The sequence below is a fragment of the Equus caballus genome, chromosome 7, assembly GCF_041296265.1.
Source record: "Equus caballus isolate H_3958 breed thoroughbred chromosome 7, TB-T2T, whole genome shotgun sequence".
Classification (NCBI taxonomy): domain Eukaryota; kingdom Metazoa; phylum Chordata; class Mammalia; order Perissodactyla; family Equidae; genus Equus; species Equus caballus.
The window spans coordinates 100,800,001-100,810,669 of record NC_091690.1 but is presented as its reverse complement, the minus strand read 5'-3'; the positions used below and the strand labels follow the sequence as shown (position 1 = coordinate 100,810,669).

The window sequence follows — 10,669 nt, the reverse complement described above, 5'->3', positions numbered from 1 at the left end:
CCAGGCACAGTAGTATTACTTCACATACATTATCTATCATATTTATATCTTAGGGGTAGGTACTATCACTATCCCCATTCTATTGATATGGATTTTGAGGCACAGAGAGATTGGATGCCTTGCCCAAGGTCGTTAGCTAGTAAATGGCAGAGTCAGGATTTGTATCAAGCCATTTGCTCTTAACCACTATGTATGTGCCATCCACTGTACTAGCCTTTAAAAGATTTAAAAGTAAATATGACCAGAGTCCCTGTCCTCAAGGAGTTCACAGTCTATTAGAAGAAAGAAAGTGCAAATAATTGTGATGCAGAGTGATAAATACTACAATAAAGATACACAGAAAATAGTGATTGTACCAAGGAGATAATCAATTTTGCTTAGATGGGAGTGGAGGGTTAATGAAATTTCAAAGTGGAGAACTGTGAGCTGAATTTAAAGAATGAGAAGGTGCAGGTAGGTAGAGTGACTATAAAAGCAGAGGGAGAAGCATGTGCAAAAGCTAAGGGAGGGGCTGGCCCCATGGCCGAGTGGTTAAGTTTGCGCACTCCGCTGCAGGTGGCCCAGTGTTTCGTTGGTTGGAATCCTGGGCGCGGATATGGCACTGCTCATCAAACCACGCTGAGGCAGCGTCCCACATACTACAACTAGAAGGACCCACAATGAAGAATATACAACTATGTACTGGGGGGCTTTGGGGAGAAAAAGGAAAAAAATAAAATCTTTCAAAAAGCTATGGGAACGTTGGATTGGGGTGAGGTACTGGGGAGGGAGAGTCCGGGAAGGAGGACTACAACGACATGCCAGGCAAATGTAAGAAGTATACGGATTTTTAGACAGTTTTAATATGTTTATTAATTTTTTGATAGGGCAAGTCTGTTAGCAACTTATTCAAAGAAAAAAATAGTCAACCCATTAAATAGAATTCACTATAAAATGTAACATGTTTTTTAAATTTATTTTTTTATTGTGGTCATAACAGTTTGTAACATTGTGAAATTTCAGTTGTACATTATTATTTGTTGGACACCATACAAGCATGCCCCTTCACCCCTAGTGCCCACTCCCTATGCCCCTTCCACTGGGGAACCACTAAACTGTTCTCTTTGTCTGTCAGTTTGTTTATGTTCCACAAATAGGTGAAATCATATGGTGTTTGTCTTTCTCTGTCTGGCTTATTTCACTTAACATGATACTCCCAAGATCCATCCATGTGGTTGTGAATAGGACGGTTTTGACTTTTTTATGGCTGAGTAGTATTCTATTGTATATGTATATACCACATCTTCTTTATCCAATCATCAGTCGAGGGGCAATTGGGTTGCTCCATGTCTTGGCTATGGTGAATAATGCTGCAGTGAACATAGGGATGCATAAGTCTCTTTGAAGTGTTGATTTCAAGTTCTTTGGGTAAATACCCAGTAGTGGGATGGCTGGGTCATATGGTATCTCTATTTTTAATTTTTTGAGAAATCTCCATACTGTTTTCCATAGTGGCTCCACCAGTTTACATTCCCACCAGCAGTAGATGAGAGCTCCCTTTTCTCCACAGCCTCTCCAACATTTGTTGTTTTTGTCTTTGTGATTATAACCATTCTAAAGGGCATAAGGTGGAATCTTAGCGTAGTTTTGATTTGCATTTCCCTGATGATTAGTGATGTTGAGTATCTTTTCACGTGCTTATTGGCCATCTGTATATCTTCTTTGGAAAAATGTCTGTTCATATCCGCTGCCCATATTTTGATTGGATTGTTCATTTTTTTGTAGTTCAGTTGTATGAGTTCTTTATATATTATGGAGATTAACCCCTTTCAGATACATGATTTGCAAATATTTTCTCCCAGTGGGTGGGTTGTTTTTTTCGTTTTAATCCTGGTTTCTTTTGCCTTCCAGATGCTCTTTAGTCTGATGAAGTCCCACTTGTTTAATTTTTCTTTTGTTTCCCTTGTCTGAGTAGATATGGTATTTAAAAAGATCCTTTTGAGGCTGATGTCAAAGAGTGTACTGCCTAGATTCTCTTCCAGAAGTTTTATGGTTTCAGGCCTTACCTTTAAGTCTTTGGTCCATTTTGAGTCTATTTTTGTGTATGGAGAAAGATAGTGGTCAACTTTCATTCTTTTGCATGTGGCTGTCCAGTTTTCCCAGCACCATTTATTGAAGAGACTTTCCTTTCTCCATTGTATGTTCTTGGCTTCTTTGTCAAAGATTAGCTGTCCGTAGATGTTTGGTTTTATTTCTGGTATTTCAATTCCATTCCATTGATCTGTGTGCCTGTTTTGTACTAGTACCACGCTGTTTTGATTACTATAGCTTTGTCATATATTTTGAAGTCTGGGATTGTAATGCCACAAGCTTTGTTCTTGTTTCTCAGGGTTGCTTTGGCTATTTGGGGTCTTTTCTTGCCCCATATGAATTTTAAGATTCTTTGTTCTATTTCTCTGAATAATGTCATTTTGGGATTCTGATTGAGATTGCATTGAATCTTTAGATAGCTTTAGGTAGTATGGACATTTTAACTGTTTATTCTTCCAAGTCATGTGCATGGAATATCTTTCTACTTCTTTATGTCATTATCAATTTATTTCAGTAAGGTCTTATAGTTTTCCTTGTATAGGTCTTTCACCTCCTTGGTAAAATTACTTCCTAGATATTTTATTCTTCTTGTTGCAAATGTAAATGGGATTGTATTCTTGAGTTCTTGCTTTGTTAGTTTGTTATTGGAGTATATAAATGCCATTCCTGAGGTAGCTGGCTGCTGTTGGGAAGAGGAAAGTCCCCCTTACCAGCTTCCACTTCCTCCACAGGATCCAGGCCCACCACCTTCAGATGTAGGGCTGTGTGGGTCTCTCAGACATCTTTTGTGTTGTGTGAAAGTCCTATTGGTGTCTGAATATCCTTTTGGTTGTACTTTAGAGGGGAGAGTTTAAGGGGAGAGCTCACTCCACCATGATGCTGATGTCACTCCCCATGATATCAAAATGTAACAACTTTTAGTAAAAATTTTAAAATTAAAGGACTTACCCAACCATTATTCTCACTTTGGGGATATCACTTTTTGTACACATGGACATTTAAAAAAACATAATTTCCATCTTATTATACTGAATTAAAATACCTTTTAAGTATTTTGACATAGATGTTTGGACCAGGTAGATTCTATCCAGCTAGCAGAATAAAAATTTTGGTGTTCAGAGAGGAAAAAGCAAGGTAGGCAACATACCTGACAGAATGAAGTCTTAAGGCTTCTGTCTGTAGGGTACATGAGAGAAAATCTCTACCTGGGGAAGGGTGTCTAGCTTACGAGTCCTCACATAGGTCTGGGTCCTACAGGCCCTTCCATAAAGAATCCTAGGCTGGAGTCAGATGAGTAGAGTGAAGCCCTCTTTTAGGATTTTTCCTTTTTTGTCTTGAGATGCTTCATTTCACCTCTTCCCCACACAGCTGATTAATACTGTGAATTAGATCCTGACAGATACAGAGGAGTAGGTAGCACTGTTTCTAGCACAAGTTCATTAACTAATCATATGATAATTATGTAATTAAGTAATTATGGTAGTCAAATGATAAATAAAAATTCTATACAATAACAAAGTTACGATACAATAAAAAGGTTTGCTCCTTTACAATAATTTCCCTATTATTTTTTGTGTAACCTTCAAAATATCATTTTAGTGCACTGTAATTTACTCCATCATTCTCTTATCTTGATATTCAGGATACTTCTGATTTCTTTCTATTATAGATAATGTCGTGATAAATACCTCTGCAGACATATTTTTTCCTCACGTTATTTCCTTACTACAAATTGTCAGGACTGAGAGAAAAAAACAATACTTTCATACCTTTTCTTGTGTGCTATCATACTGCTTTCTAAAAAGGTTGTACCATTTATAAAGGCACCAAAAAACATGAGTGACCAATTTAAGCACATACTTCACTGGCATTGGGTATTACAATTCAACACCAAAAATTGCTAATACAATAGTAGTAAAACTGTAGCTCAAGTTTACTTTGACCTGCAATTCTCTGAGGAACTACCAGGATGGTCATTTCATGAGTTCTCTTATTGAGCATAAAAGAAAATTTCAACTATGGCTTAAGGCAAGTCTATATAGTCATTATTTGCAAGAATAAGGAGAATTTATCAAGTTTTTCCTTTCTTTTTTTGAGGAAGATTAGCCCTGAGCTAACTGCTGTCAATCCCCCTCTTTTTGCTGAGGAAGACTGGCCCTGAGCTAACATCCATGCCCATCTTCCTCTACTTTATATGTGGGACGCCTGCCACAGCATGGCATGCCAAGCGGTGCCATGTTCACACCCGGGATCCAAACTGGCGAACCCCAGGCCACTGAAGCAGAACGTGTGCACGTAACTACTCCACCACCGGGCCAGCCCTCAAGTTTTGTTAAATACTTTACCAACTAAAAAAAAATAATTCCACAAATTTAAATGATCAATTACATCATGCTAAAGTTTTCTCTGATCTTTCTCAGAATTCAAAGATATACTTAAAAGTTTAATCAGTGTGCCCATTGCAGGGTCTGTCTTTTCCATTTGAGATTACTTACATTTTTATGCATTGAAACAATATATTTATTTTTTAAACGTTATGAAGGGTTTGAATTTATTGATATGTAGTTTTCTAAATATCCAACTATTTTAGAATGATTGTTTCAAAATTTTCATTACTGTAAATAGCAATGCTATAAACACCTTTGTACAAATTGTTATTCTCCTTCTCTTGCCTCCATGATTACTCCCCTTGGAATGTCACCTCAAAAGTGGGATTACAGGGTCAAAGGATATGCTTAGTTTTATTGTTCTTGTTAACATAATGTTTTGTGGGGGGTTTTTTTGGTGAGGAAGACCGGCCCTGAGCTAACATCTGTTGCAGTCTTCCTCTTTTTGTTTGAGGAAGATTGTTGCTGAGCTCACATCTGTGCCCATCTGCCTCTATTTTATGTGGAATGCTGCCACAGCATGGTTTGATGAGCAGTGTGTAGGTCCACACCTAGGATCGGAACCTGTGAACCTGGGGCCTCCAAAGCGGAGTGTGTAAACTTAACACTACACCACTGGGCTGGCCCCTTAATGAAGTTATTTTTAAGCAATTAACTAAACTTGTTTTAAAATAGGCACTTCAACTGAAACCAAGGTGTTTTCCATTGAACTAGACATATTTATAAGACATATTTTAGAAAAGGAGAAATGGCAAAAAAAATTCTGAAAACTATTTTAAAACTCTCTTCTAGAAAGGTAATATTTTATATTCACCAACCATTGGGAAACTTACATAGAATTAGAAAGGGATCAGAGATCGTTAAATTTAACTCCTTAACCTCTCTACACCTTAGTTTCCTAATGTGCAAAAAGTATATAATACTGGGGTTGTGGAGACTAAAATGAGTAATATACATAAAACACTTACCTCATTGTCTGACACACAGTAAATTATCGGTAAATATTAATAAATATTATAGTATAGCTGTTACAGTTAGCACATACCAAACGGAAGCGGCCGTTCACGGACTCGGGAGTTGCACGCCGGGCGTCGTGCTCGAAGCCGGGATGCAGGTGCGGGAGGCCCGGCGCCCTCGCGGAGCCGGCTCCAGGGCGTGGACGCCACGGGCTCCACGTCAGCCGGTGCCTGTGACGGGACGGCAAGGCGGGAGAGCAGAGAAAGAGTGCGGGCACTCAGGGAAGTTCTGAAGGAAGGGCAGGAGGAAAAAGAGTTCCGGACAGACTTTTCCTTGCAAATATGGTTAAAGTTTTGAGGACACGGACCATTTCTTTCAGATTTTGGTAGCACGGCATGAACCACGCAGGAGACCTGAAATATACTGCATTCTCTATTAGGGCTAGAGTAGGTGTCATCTTCAGTCTGATGAGAGCTACAGTTTTTCTATTATTTCACTTTTAAAAAATAATCGTGTGACTTTTTGCACGATAACACTTTCACGTGATTCAAACACAAAACCTGTAAAAAAAAGGTCTTCAGCAAGGTCTTCCACCCTCTCCCGTCTCCATCTGCACAGTGCCCGCTGCTCCCAACACTAACTTATAAGCTGTTTCTTCATTCTTCCAAAGATTTTCATAAACACGGATGGATAAGCCAATAAACGTTTTACTTAAACTAGGAAACACACGGAGCATCTAGAGCTCACATCCTAAAAGAATATCAATCCCACGTTCCCCGGCGGCTCAAGCCTCCCGGCCTGGCTTCGACGCCCCAAGGCCCCAGAAGACGGCCAAGTAACCCGGAAGTGCCTCAGGGCCCGGAACCCGGAAGCGCCCGTGGGCTGGAAGAGGTGAGCCTAAGCGCCGCGGGGGAGCGAGAGGCGCTCGCCTGAGGTGACTTGTGCTGTTGCCGGCGTGCCCTGGGCTGTGGCGCAGTCACCTGCCCTTTTCGTCCAGGGCACACCTAAGGGTGCGGGCTGCGTCTCCAGCCGCCCAAGCTAGCCCGTCCTCCCTTGGCTGACCGGCGGCGTCTAGAACCTTCGGCCCGGCAGCCCAGCGCGGCGGCTCCTGCGCGCGAGGCCGCGGGTGGTCTTCCGCCGTCCTGCCCGGCGCCTCAGGTCTGTGCGCTTTGCTTCGAGCTCCGCGTGCGCGGCGGGCCAGCTCGGGCCTGGCGGTCTTCGCTGGGGACGGGAGTAGGCCCGGCGCAGCAGCCCCTCACACCTCCAGGCCTGGGGTTGCGTGTGGGACGCCGGCCGACCCAAGCAGGCCCCGCCTCGCCTCCCAGCGGCGCCTCGCGCGCGTGCCGGCTGGTGCACACGCCGCGGGTCGCCGCGGGCCTGTCGCCGCCGCCGCCTCAGGCCTGCGGGCCCGCCGGGCAGCGGCGCTGCTGCGAGGACAGCGGCTGCGGGGGCCCCGCCCTGGCGCGTCCCGCCCCCAGCAGTGGGCGGCGTCTGGGCGCAGTGGGGTCCGGCGGGGCGCGTGCCGGCTCCGGTCCCGTCGGCCGTAGTGTCCAAGCGCTCCCCGCGGGGCGGTTCCGACGGCGTGGACGCGCCCCGCATGGCGAGGGCGCCCGGTCCTCAGCCTGCCCCAGCCCTGGCGATGCCGCGGCCCGGTTCTGCTGACGCCGCGAGGAAGCTGCGGGGGGCGGGCGGGGGCGCGCTGCTCTGGCTTGTCGGTTGTTGCCGAGGCGGCCAGACCGCGAGGGGCGGCCCTCACGGGGCGTCCTCGCGGGCGTCGGCGCGGCTCCTCGAGGCGGCGCTGCCGGCGGGCGTCCCGGCGGCCCGCGCCGCGGTGCTTCTTCGGTGAGGGGCGCCCGGAGGCCCGCGGGGAAGGCGCCCTCAGAGCGCTCCTCAGCTCTGGTTACGCTCCGTTAGCAAGCACTGTCCGTCGGGCCAGAGCAAACACCTGAACGAGGGCCCGAGACAAAGCCCCCGAGGCGCTGCTCACCCTCTCTCCGAGCGGCGCGCTCTTCTAGTCTCCCTTTTATTTTGTTCTAGTCTAGCCTGCCGGGTAGAAAAGCTCTGCTTGAGACCCGTTACATGGCTGGCTTGGCCCGCGGTTGGGGCGCAGGCTGCAGTCGTCGCGCGCGAGGCCGTGGGGTCCCCTTGCTTGCGAACGCTCAGCGGCGGAGCGCGCTGGGAGGTGGGTGTGAGGGCTGCGCTCGGAGGGGCGCTCGACGTGACGGTGGCCTCTTTGTGGAAGGTCTCGCTCCTCAGCCAGTCCTGGGGTAGTGAGTGCTGCTTACTGGCAGATGATTCTTTATGATCAGTTTATGCGCTAGCGAGGTAAGAATATAGAAGACTCTCATAGGTTATGACCCGTAGGAACTTTCTGTTAATAATAAGAAAAGCCTTTCGGAAATTCTCTGGTGCTGAGAGTAGTTGCATATAAAACGAAAACTTTTATTTTCAGTTTATGTTCAATGAGCAAAAAATTTCCAGCTGTACTAGTTAGCCTTGTACACCTGCAATTTATATAAGCTTATAAGCCAGTGTTAATCACAATTTAAAAAAAAGGTTTTTTCCTTAAAAAGAAACAGAATCAGCTTTTATGAAGACATTTTGGCAATTTATTCTTGTTTCAAGTTTGGAATATTTGGGAGTTTACTTAAAGGTTATAAGTGTTTTAAGAAATGTTGAAAAGATTTTCCTATATTTTATTTATAAGATGGCCAAAATTATGTACTTGATCCAAAGATCTCTGTTGTGTTGCTTTAGGTTAATTGAATTTATAGTGTCTTTAATAGTTTACTTTATGTTTGGTTCCATATGATCCTTATGGAGATAATTTCCAATTCTCATTTCCTTCAAACACCTCAGAATGTCTAGAATATGAGTATTTCTAAATTTCTAAAATTTGTTTAGGAAATCACTACTTCTTTTCTTAAAACAAGGAGAAAGTTGACAAAGATTTTACAGTGAATAGAGAATATTTTACTCGTGGTAATTCAAATTATTTTCTTTTAATAAATTCAAAATGTTTTAATAATTTTACGTAATTTATAGTAATTTAATAAAATATTTACTGTGCTCCCAAAGTGTTTTCCATTAGAGCTTAATAAACCTAAAAAATGAAAGAATTAATGAAAAAATAACATTACTAATGGCAGCATTATACATTGACATAATAAAGTGCAAAATTATGTGGAATAGGCAATAAGAATGGGGGAGTATACACAAGAAGGTGCTAATCATATGATAACAGGCAACAAGTACAGTTGAGAAAAGGAGCATTTGATCTGAGCTGGATTCATAAGAAAGCTTCCTGGGGGAGACGGAATTTGATCTGATTTTGAAATGTGTTTAAACATAAAAGATAGAGAAAGGCACTCTATATGAGAGCAGAATGCTGAAGGTATTAATTAGTTCAAGCTTCTTAACATGGATGAAAAACCCCGGTAAGACCTGCCTGCTCCTCAAGCCTCATCTCGAATCTTCTCCCAGCCTTACGTGTTACACTCTGATCTCCTTAAAACTGTTTTTGGTTCCTCATTTAAAATGATGTTTTGTCCATCTATGCCTTTGCTAATGCTGTTTTTCCCTTCTAAGATACTCTTACCTAACTTTTTCACTTTGCTAACTTCTTAACTTTTAAGATTTTTAAGTCTCAGCCCAGAAGTCACCTTCTCCAGGAAGTCTCTGACCTTCTCAAGCCTTCCTTGACTTTCTCTTGCTGGATTGGAAGCTCCTCCTGTCTGCTGCCATAATACTCTCTAGGCGTCTCTACCATTGCATGTGACCACATTGTATTATAATTATCTTTATATGTCTGTATCTCTCTAGCAGAGTTCCCTGAGGACCAGGACTCTATGTTGTTTTTTTTTAATCATTACATTTTGAATATGGAAGGGGCTCAATTAATGTTGAATGAATGTTGCTTTCTGTTTCCTTTATTCGTTTACATTAACATTTTCAGGCTTTAAGATTTTCCTTAGTTCTGGAATTTTGAAATTCATTTAACAAGATCTGGTTTACACTGGATTTCTAAAGTCCTGTTTCTTTCTGGAACCTCAGCAAACTTTGTATCTTGGCCTTTCACCTTATTTTTCTGCTTTCTAAGAAAGAAAGGAGTATTGTTCCCTTTTCTTCTGAGGCTAATCATTCCTTGATATATTTCCCCTCTACTTAACTGTCAGACCTCACTCCTTCAATTATCCTCTCTCTTTTCATATTTAATCATGTGATCTTTACTGGCTTTTTCTATAAAATGTAAAATGTTTGATTTTTTCTACTGTCCCTTCCTGTTCTTGATTACTTACGACCTTAAACTACTACCTTATAATCTCACTTCACATCTCATTTGTGCAAATTGCTCATCAGTGACCTCCTACTTTCCAGATCAGTGTGTGTCAATAAGAACTATCCTCCTATCCTTCAGCCATGTTTGATTTCCCTTGCTTAGGGTCTGTCTCAGAATCCTCCTTTGTGAACAGTTTCTTGAATTCTTCAATAATCTAAAATCTCTTCTCTGTAGGTTAATTAAATCAGAATTTTACTGCTAGAAGTAGTACTAGACAGCAACTACTCCAGTTTGCTTTTGCTGTTGTAACTATTTTGGTATTGAGAAAGGATATTTACAAATTAACAATCAAGTAAAAATTTAAACTTAGTTTAGTATCCTTATTTTATATGTGAAGTAAATGAGGCTCAGGCACTGTCTACTTTGAACTCTTTGAACACTTAGAGCACCCTTTTTTATCTGTTATGTCTTATATCATGCCTAGTGTTAATCATGTCTGGGGTTACACTTATTTGAATAAATGCTTTATCTACCTTTCTAGACCTTGAAGATAAAGACTATTGACTCAAAATTTGTATTCCTTACAGTTTCTTGACCCGAGAGATATATTGAATTCTATCACTTTTATTCTTTATTGTCTCTATATAAGAAGGCTTATTTTAAAAATCCACTTGTGGATACTGTTGCATTTTCCTTCATTATATAATTGTTCTTCTCTAGGTCTTTTGTAGTATTGTGATATCTTTCTTAACATTTCTCTATCACGGTTACAGAACACACTCTGCTTGCACATGCTGCCTTATTTAACTTCTGGTTTCCAAGTATCTTCTCCCTTCTTTTCCAAAGGATATGAGTGATCTGTTCCATTCAGTGCAACATGCAGTGCAACAAATATTAATTGAGTGACTGACTTTTGTAAATTATTGTATTAGGCAGTGTGAGGATACAAAAGTGAAACTTCGGCCTCTAGTCAAGG

General features: G+C 42.1%; 1 protein-coding gene across 11 annotated transcripts in view; it reads left to right on the top strand.

The window, feature by feature from the left end:
• The first annotated feature begins 6,274 nt into the window (after positions 1–6,274).
• The window catches only part of CCDC73 (coiled-coil domain containing 73), a 151,568-nt gene continuing 147,173 nt past the window's right edge, over positions 6,275–10,669 (top strand). For 10 of the 11 annotated variants that reach the window (XM_070274993.1, XM_070274991.1, XM_070274989.1 and 7 more), the window contains exon 1: positions 6,275–6,572. The gene's annotated coding sequence lies outside the window, so the exon portion shown is untranslated. The remainder of the gene's footprint in view (positions 6,573–10,669) is intronic. The other variant, XM_070274984.1, reaches the window with a different exon arrangement.